We start from the raw sequence: 10,214 nt of genomic DNA, 5'->3' as shown, positions 1-10,214 counted from the left end.
TGCACAGTTGTCTCTTTCTTATCAGAGGGAAAATTAGGATTAGACATCTTGAATAAGATATAGTCCTCTCCTAATTGGAAAATAATTTCTCCCTTAGCTACATTAATCATGGCTTTTGCAATAGCTAAGAAAAGTCTTCCAAGGATGACACAGTCATCCTCATCCTTTCCAATATCCAGGACAATGAAGTTTGCAGGGATGTAGTAATTTTCAAATTTAACCAAGACATCCTTCACTAAGCCATATGGCTTTTTCATGGTCTTGTCTGCCATCTCTAATGAGATGTTTGCAGATTTCACCTCAATGATGCCCATTTTCTCCATTACAAAGAGTTGCATGAGGTTAATTCTTGATCCTAGGTCATACAGAGCCTTTTCAAAGGTCATGGTGCTTATGGTGTAAGGAATCAGAAAGCATCCAGGATCTGGAAGCTTCTGAGGTAGCTCTTGCTGAACCAAAGCATGGAGTTCTTTGGCAAGTAGTGGAGATTCTTCCTCCAGAGGCTTTGTACCAAATAACTTGGCATTCAGCTTCATAAGAGCTCCTAGGTACCGAGCAACTTGCTCTTTCCTAGTGTCTTCATCCTCATCAGAGGATCAGTATTCATCATAACTCATGCACTGCAGAAGTGCATGCAAAGGAACCTCAATGGTCTTTATGGATTCCTTTGGTTTTGGGCTAGAGGGTTCTTGAGTGGGATTTAGGCATTCAAAGGGTGTGCTTTGACTGGCGTTCAACGCCAGCTCTGTCAGCTTATTGGGCGTTGAACGCCCTTGCTGTCCACCCTGACTAGCGTTAAATGCCAGTCTCTCTAGCATTCTGGGCATTGAACGCCCAGCAGGGATGTCCTTGCTGGCGTTCAACGCCAGCTTCCCTGGGTGAGTGGGCATTGAACGCCCAGTGAGGAGTTTCTCACTGGCGTTCAACGCTAGAAAGCCTGCCTGGTTGGGCATTGAACGGCCAGTGAGGGGTTCCTCACTGGCGTTCAACGCCAGGAAGCCTACTGGTGCGCAGAAATTGTGATTACACTTTGATTATGTAAAATTCATTGCTCTTTCTTTCCCTGGCAATGGCACCAAAAACGCGATGCCAATACCATGGTTCACAACTTCGCACAACTAACCAGCAAGTGCACTGGGTCGTCCAAGTAATACCTTACGTGAGTAAGGGTCGAATCCCACGGAGATTGTTGGTATGAAGCAAGCTATGGTCACCTTGTAAATCTCAGTCAGGAGGATATAAAATAGTAATGGGGTTTTCGAAAATAATTAATAAACTAAGGATAGAAATACTTATGTAAATCATTGGTGAGAATTTCAGATAAGTGCATAGAGATGCTTTCGTTGTTCATAGGGAATGATGATGATTGTCACGTTCATCACATTCAGGTTGAAGTGCGAATGAATATCTTAGAAGCGAAATAAGATGAATTGAATAGAAAAACGGTAGTACTTTGCATTAATCTTTGAGGAACAGCAGAGCTCCACACCTTAATCTATGGAGTGTAGAAACTCTACCGTTGAAAATACATAAGTGATAATGGAGTTCATTGGTCTCGGCCCAGAGGGGAACCGGAGTAACCAAGACTGTGAATACAATGATAAGAAGTTCTATTTATAATAAACTAGCTACTAGGGTTTACAGAAGTAAGTAATTGATGCATAAATCCACTTCTGGGGCCCACTAGGTGTGTGCTTGGGCTGAGCTTGAAGTCTACACGTGGAGAGGTCATTCTTGGAGTTGAACGCCAGTTTTTGTGCCAGTTTGGGCGTTGAACTCCACTTTGCAACTTGCTTCTGGCGCTGGACGCCAGAATTGGGCAGAGAGCTGGCGTTGAACGCCAGTTTACGTCGTCTAAACTTGGGCAAAGTATGGACTATTATACATTTCTGGAAAGCCCTGGATGTCTACTTTCCAACGCAATTGGAAGCGCGCCATTTCGAGTTCTGTAGCTCCAGAAAATCCACTTTGAGTACAGGGAGGTCAGAATCCAACAGCATCAGCAGTCCTTCTTCAACCTCTGAATCTGATTTTTGCTCAAGTCCCTCAATTTCAGCCAGAAAATACCTGAAATCATAGAAAAACACACAAACTCATAGTAAAGTCCAGAAATGTGAATTTAACATAAAAACTAATGAAAACATCCCTAAAAGTAACTAGATTCTACTAAAAACATACTAAAAACAATGCCAAAAAGCGTATAAATTATCCGCTCATCACCTACCTGGTTGGGCGTTAAACGCCCAGCCAGTGCTCCCTGGCTGGCGTTCAACGCCAACTCTTCTTCCAGGATGGGCGTTGAACGCCCAGTGAGGGCTTCCTCACTGGCATTCAGCGCCAGGCTTGCTGCCAGTTTGGGCGTTGAACGCCCAGTGAAGGCTTCCTCACTAGCGTTCAACACCACCCCATTCTCCTCAGGTTCGGCCTCTACCTCCATGGTTGTGGCTTTGCAGTCTTCTCTAGGATTAACCTCAGTATTACTAGGAAGAGTTTTAGAAGGAATCTCAGGAATCCTCTTACTCAGTTGACCAACTTGCACCTCCAAATTTCTAATGGAGGACCTTGTTTCATTCATGAAACTTTTAGTGGTCCTAGAGAGGATGGAAACCAGAGTAACTAAGTCAGAAATGCTCTACTTAGAGGTTTCCATATTCCCTTGAGAAGATGGGAATGGTGGTATGTTGTTGAACCTATTCTGGTTCCTTCCACCTTGAATGTTGTTGAAACCTTGCTGAGGTTTCTGTTGATCCTTCCATGAAAGTTTAGGATGGTTCCTTTATGAGGGATTGTAGGTGTTTTCATAGGGTTCTTCCATGTAATTTACCTCCTCCATGGTGGGTTGATTAGGATCATAAGCTTCTTCTTCAAGAGAAGCTTCCTGAGTACTGCCAGCTGTAGTTTGCATTCTAGTCAGATGCTGGGAGATCATATTGATTTACTCAGTCAAGATCTTATTCTGAGCTAATATGGTATTCAGAGTTTCAACTTCATGAACTCCTTTCTTCTAAGAGATTCCATGGTTCACAAGATTTTTCTCAAAGGTGTACATGAATTGGTTGTTTGCAACCATCTCAATGAGTTCTCTTGATTCTGCAGGTGTTTTCTTCAAGTGGAGTGATCCACCTACAGAGTTATCCAATGAAATCTTGGACAATGCAGATAAACCATCATAGAACACGCCTATGATAGACCATTCTGAAAGCATCTCAGGAGGACATCTCCTGATCAGTTGCTTGTATCTTTCTCAAGCTTCATAAAGGGATTCACCTTCTCTTTGTTTGAAGGTTTGAACTTCCACTCTAATCTTGCTCAAACTTTGAGAATGAAAGAATTTAGGCAAAAAAGCATTAACCAGCTTTTTCCAAGAGTCAAGACTCTCTCTTGGTTGGGCATCCAACCATAGCTTAGCTCTGTCTCTTAGAGCAAATGGAAAGAGCATAAGCTTATAGACTTCAGGATTAAGTCCATTAGTCTTTACAGTATCACAGATCTGTAAGAATTCGACTAAGAACTGATGTGGATCTTCCATTGGAAGTCTATGGAATTTGCAGTTCTGCTGCAGAAGAGAGACTAACTGAGGCTTAAACTCAAAATTATTAGCTCCAATGGAAGGTACAGAGATACTTCTGCCATAAAAGTCAGAGGTAGGCATGGTGAAGTCACCAAGGATCTTTCTGGGCTCCTCTTGAGGTTCGGCCATGTCCTCTTTTTCTTGTTCAAAATTTTCTGAAAGATCTCTTCCGGAGTGTTGTAAATGTCTCCTTAGAGTCTTCTTAGGTTCAGGATCAGGAGTCAAGAGGGGTTTTTTATCCCTATTCCTGGTCATAAACAAGAAGAAAAGAAAAGAAGGAAAAGAAGAAAGCTCTTTGTCCCAATTTGCAAGAAGCTCCTCTCTAAAGTGAGATGTGAAAAAGGAAGAAGAAGAGGGAAATAAAAGTGAAGATGGAAGATGGGAGAGAGTAGAGTTCGAATAAATAGAAGTAAAAAGAGAAGAATTAGAAATAAAAAAGATAAATAAGAATTTAAATATTTTTGTTTGGAAAAATCTAGGGGGTCAGCAACTTTTGTGTTTTGTGGCCAACACTTAACCATAAAAAAAGAAGTGAGTGATCTCCCACCATTGGATTTAATCTCACACCATTAAAAATACTATTGATGACCAATTGATGGTTATAAAACACAAAATTTGCTGGCCCCTAGCATTCCTCATTTTGTTTTTATTTATTTATTAAGTATTTTTGAAAATTAAGTTAAATTAATTTAAAAGGATTTAAAATTTAAATGTTAAATTTTCGAAAATAGAAGAGAGAGAAGAAGAGAGAGTTTTTGAAAATTGAGAGAGAGAAAGTTAGTTAGGTAGTTTTGAAAAATAAGAGAGAGAAGATAAGATATTAATTAAGAAAGATTTGAATTTAAAATAAGATAGAAGATAAGAAAAGATTTGAATTTAAAATAAGATAAGAGATAAGATAAGAGAAGATTTGAAATTGAAATTTGAAATTAGAAAAAGATAAGATAAGAAACTAAAAAGATTTGAAAAAGTTTGAATTTTAAAATTTTGTAGTTAGAAAAGATAAGATAGGAAATTAAAAAGATTTGAAAAAGATTTTAAAAAGATAAGATTTTGAAATTTGATTTTGAAAAAGATTTGATTTTTAAAATTTGAAATTTGAAAAAGATAAAATTTTTAAAAATATAAGATTTTTAATTTTGAAAGGATTTGATTTTTGAAATTTTGAAAATTAAGATAAGATAAGATAAAATTTTGAAATTGAAATCTGAATTTTTATTTAAAAATTTTGAAAATAATAATTAAATAAAGATAGAAAAGATATTTTTTTATTTTTGAATTTAATGATGAAAGAGAATAACAAGTAAAAGACACAAGACTTAAAATTTTTAGATCTAGCACCCTTGATTTTCGAAAATTTTTGGAGGAAAATACAAAGGGACACCAAACTTAAAAATTTTAAGATCAAAACACAACTAAGACTCAAGAACACTTTAAAGACTAACAAGAACACAAAGAACGAAATTCAAAGACTCGAAGAACATAAAAAGAACACCAAACATAATTTAGAAAACTAAACAAGGATTTTCGAAAATCAAAAGAAAATAAATAAGAAAACACCAAACTTAAAGACTTGACACAAGAATTAACCAAAGAAAATATTTTTAAAAAATTCTTAGAAAGAAAGACGCAAAAAACATGAAAATTTACCAAGAACATAAGCACAAGGCTCTCACCAAAAATAAAGATTGAATAAAGAAAAGACAAATATTTCTTGTAAAAGGTTTTTGAAGAAATTTTAAAATTTTTGGGATTGAAAAAAAAAAGAACAAGAATATGGAAGACTCAATACCAAGAACACAGATTAAACAAAGAAAAGAAAAATATTTTTGAAAAGCTTTTTGATTTTTTTTTCAAAAATTTTAAGAAGAAAATAAAAAAATAAAAGACTCAATAAGAACACAAGACTCAAACAAAATTAAAGATCAAACAAGGAAAAGAAAAATATTTTTTGAAAAAGGTTTTTAATTTTTCGAAAATTGAGAAGAAGAAAATAAAAGTAGAAAAGCTAACAAAATTAAAAATTACCTGATCTAGAGAGCAAGACAATCCTTCAGTTTGTCCAAACTCAACAATCCTCGGCAACGGCATCAAAAACTTGGTAGCACGAATCCCCACACTTTCGTACTATTATACCAGCAAGTGCACTGGATCGTCCAAGTAATACCTGAGCGAGTCAAGGTCGATCCCACGAAGATTGTGGTTTGAAGCAAGCTATGGTTATCTTGCAGGTCTTAGTCAGGCAAATCAGAAGGTTGTTGATTTGAAGTTGTAAGAGTAATGTATGTTAAACCAAGTTGGCATGTAAATAAAGAAAAGGGTAATCAGTAATAGGAATAGGGTTAAGGATTGGAGTTGCTTTGTCTTTCTGAATTAACTCTGGTAGTACTGTCTTCTTTGCTTGTGAATGATCTTCTTCTATGGCAGGCTGTATGTGATCAACGCCATGGGCTATGGTCATTGATCTCCTCTGCTACAGATTGATTGCCATTGGCCGTGGTCATCTAATCTGACGAAGGGTGAAGTGCTTAGCAGTCCATTCTCTTGGCAATCCTACTCAAAATGCCACAGACAAGGTTGAATCTTTCGGATCAGAGGATGGTGCTTCTTAGGATTCTAGCCTATACAACGGAGACCCTAATCTCCCCAGAAATTGGCTAAACTGGTGTCTCGAGAAGTCCCCAATGAAGTCGTGGATTAGCCGTCTGAGAGATGTATAAACATAGCTGTTGGCTCGTGCTTTCCAGTCACGTATTCACACGAACCCAAGTAGACGTGTGTGTTTGTCAGGCACGTTCGTCTTAATGTGATGAATAGAGCTGATTGTCTGATCATCCTATTCACCACGATGAAGATCGGATATACATCTTAGAAATAAATCAAACACAGATCGAAGAAGAAACAGTAATACTTTTATTAATTCATAGGACTCAGCAGGGCTCCTCCCCTCAACCTAGGAGGTTTAGAAACTCATACGGATGAAAAATACAACGGTAAAATGTGTATGATGGTAAAAGTGTCGAAGAAGGTCTGAATTACATAAATAAAATCCCTTAAATACTAAACAAATGACTAGTAAGGGTAAAACCATCTTTTTAGTGCTAAAATCTACTTCTGGGGCCCACTTGGTGAGTCTTTGGGCTGAGTTTTAATGAGATCCACGTGCTATGAGGTCTCTTGGGTGTGGAACGCTAGCTAGGGGGTCCTCTTTGAGCGTTTGTACATTGGTCTCTGCTCTATGGGCGCTGGACGCTTGGAAGGGGGCAGGAAGATGGCGTTGGACGCCAGTTTTGGGCTTTCTAATCCGATACAAAGTATAAACTATTATATATTGCTGGAAAGCTTTGGAAGTCAGCTTTCCATAGCCATTGACAGAGCTCAATTCGGACTTTGGTAGCTCCAGAAAAGCCCTTCCGAATGCAAGCAGGTCAGATTTGGACAACATCTGCAGTGCTTTCTCTGTCTCTGAATCAAACTTCTACTCCAGCTCCTCAATTTCAGCCAAAAATTACCTAAAATTGTCCAAAAACAAAAAAACTCATAGTAAAATCCAAAAATATGAATTTAACACTAAAACCTATAAAAACTCAATAAAAACTCAACAAAACTTACTAAAAACTATATGAAAATGATGCCAAAAAGCATATAAAATATCTGCTCATCGGGATTCAAATTGAAAAGTTATGATTTAAGGATTTTAATGAATTTAAAAAAATCATGATTTAAAGTAATTGATTTAAGAATAAATAATTTTTGAGTCTTTTGAAAAAGCTTTGACATTGAAAAGGTTTTAGATTAAACTTTTTTTTGAAAGCTTTGCAAAATGTTACAAAAGCGGTATTTGGTTTAAAGGAAAAATTTCTGTTCGAGGTAGTAGAGTAAGTTAGATTCTTAGTGATGAATAAATCAGAGTGACACAGCAGAAGGCGAGAGGAAACATCGACACGGTAGAACTATGGTGGATGGGAGGTTTTGACGACTTGTTTAGGTTGACAAGATGGGTAGTAGAATGCTTCATGGAGGATACATCACGCGATTCGAATTTTGGGGACAAAATTCCTAATAAGGAGGGGAGAATGTAAGAACCGGAATAAACACTTTAATAAAATAATAATTTAACTGCCCAGAATAGGTTCGAAAATATAGAAATGATATTTTGAAAATAAAAAGGTGAAATTAATTCAATGAATTTTCTAAGTGGGAAAATGTATCTTTTACGGAGAATTTTTGTAAAAATGCGTATCGGTACTTAAGCTGACAGTATCGACTCTAGTGTGACCGGAATCGCATATTGAGAAAAATAAGATTTTGAAAATTAAATTTATTATTTTGAAAGGACAAAAATAATTTAGAATCGAAAACCGGGCACTAATCTTAAAGGTTTTGGCCAAAGTGGGCCAAACGGACTAAAAACGCTAATGAGTTGAACCAGGCCCAAGCCCAACATATATATTCACATTTAAGTGGCCAGCCTATCCACTTTCAGCATAAACAAGAGAGGGGAGGCGCTGGTAAGGGAAGAGAGGAGAAGAGGGATTGCTACTATTCATCTCCTCCTTCTTTTGGTCATATCTTGAGCTATGGAGCTCCAATTGACGAGCCGCTTGCAGTCACGCGAAGCACTCTTTGAGTCCATCATTTCTAACTAAGTCTTGTTGGTACGAAACTCTTTCTCTAGCTCTAGTTTTCTGCCCTAGCCAAAAACTCGAAAATGGCTTTACATTTTTGAGTTTCTTTGTATTTTTATTATTTAGGTGTAATCTAGCTTGGATGAGTAGTGAATTTTACCCCTAAAACTCATTAGACAAGGTAAGATATCACTAAAACATTGTGTTTAGTTGTATGTCATAAACCCTAGCTTTGATTCTTGTTGTTCTTCAGGTTATAGAGTGTTCTTGGTGTTGTTTGGTGTTGAGTGGAGGCTTGGAAAGCATGTAGTGAAGTGGTTTTGTGCGTGGAGGATAATCGGCTAAGGTATGGTTTTGGTTTTTTTTATGTAATATATAATGCTTCTGGACACTTAGGCTAGTGGCCTTTAAGATAGGTTTAAATAATGTGGTTGTATGATTAATTGTTTATAAATGCTATATTTGATTGTGGTTTAGATGGAGGTTGTATGAGTTTGAATATGATGATAAGTATATATATGTTGGTAGATGATGATTATTGATGAGTTATAATGTTGGGTGTTGTTCATACCCTGGGTCGAGCTGTCCGACCCGGGATGTTTAGCGACAAGTCGTCCGACCTCTTCAGGTCAGGACAACCCGACCTCTTCTTAAAGAGCTCGGCCAAATTACCAGGAAAGCCCAAAAAAGGGCATAGAGGAACACGACCCAAATCCAAAGGCAACCCAAGCCTATGGAGATAAGGGCGGTTCCCTTGAAGATAAGATGACCTCACTCAAAGATAAGATAAGATAACTAACTTATCTTATCTAAGAGGGTCGCTCCACACCATTATAAATACATTGGAGCACCCAGGTATCACTCATACTCTGATTCTACATAAAAACTGCTTAATACCCTTGCTAACTTAAGCATCGGAGTCCCTTGCAGGTACCCCACCCTCCGGTGACAAAGGATCAGCAACATTGCCAGTCCAACAAATCGGACATGACAGCTCTGGCCACCACCCACAAGCCGGACACGTCATCACCGATCAGTACAGAAGATCTCGTCCGAGATCGACCTACAGTTTTAGGTAACCCTCAGAACATTGGCGCCATTGCCGGGGAATCTGGAAGTCATCCCACCACCATGGCAGATGACCGTGACAACGACCATGACTTGGATCTAGAAGATAGAACACCACACAAAAATGAGGACACTACACCAAAAGATATCCCGCAACCTGATGTGTGGAAAACGATCCAACACAAAACTCACCGGCAAGTGCACCGGGTCGCATTAAGTAATAATAACTCACATGAGTGAGGTCGATCCCACAGGGATTGAAAGATTGAGCAATTTTAGTTTAGTGGTTGATTTAGTCTAGCGAATCAAGTATTGGTTGAGTTGTTTACAGTTGACAGAAACTAAATTGCTTGAAATGTAAAGAGAGAGGGAGGAATTGCAGTGAATTACAGAACAGGAAAGTAAATGTGCTGAATCTTAAAGAACAAGTAAATTAAATTGCAGAAACTTAGATTACAAGAAATATAAATGACTGAATCTTAAAGTGCAAGAAATGTAAATTGCTTGAATTATAAAAGGGATTGGGAGTTTGGATTGCAGATATTAAACAAGCAGAAGTAAATTGCAACAAAACAGAAGAGTAGATGATGAATTGAAGGAAAGTAGATCTAAACAAAAAAGTAAAAATGCTTGAGAATTTAAAACAGAAAGTGATGCTTAATTTACAGCAATTAAAAAAAGTGTTGATGATCTCAGGAGTGGAAGAGACTAGAAAACAAGTCTAGATCTCAAATCCTTCCTTGATCCAACAAGAGCAATTGCAAAAGGAAATGAAAAGTAAGTTGCAGAAGCAAATTGCAGAAGAGTAGAAGAAGATGCAGTAAACAGAAATTTAGATTCAATTGTGCAGAAAAGTAAACAAGAGATCTCAAGGTGAGATTGAAACAGAAGTTCTTCAATTCTCTACCCAAGATCAATAGCAAGAAAGTAAAAGAGTGCTCAAGCAA

The sequence above is a fragment of the Arachis ipaensis genome, chromosome B04 (genome assembly GCF_000816755.2).
Source record: "Arachis ipaensis cultivar K30076 chromosome B04, Araip1.1, whole genome shotgun sequence".
Lineage (NCBI taxonomy): Eukaryota > Viridiplantae > Streptophyta > Magnoliopsida > Fabales > Fabaceae > Arachis > Arachis ipaensis.
Note: the sequence above shows the minus strand (reverse complement) of the source record.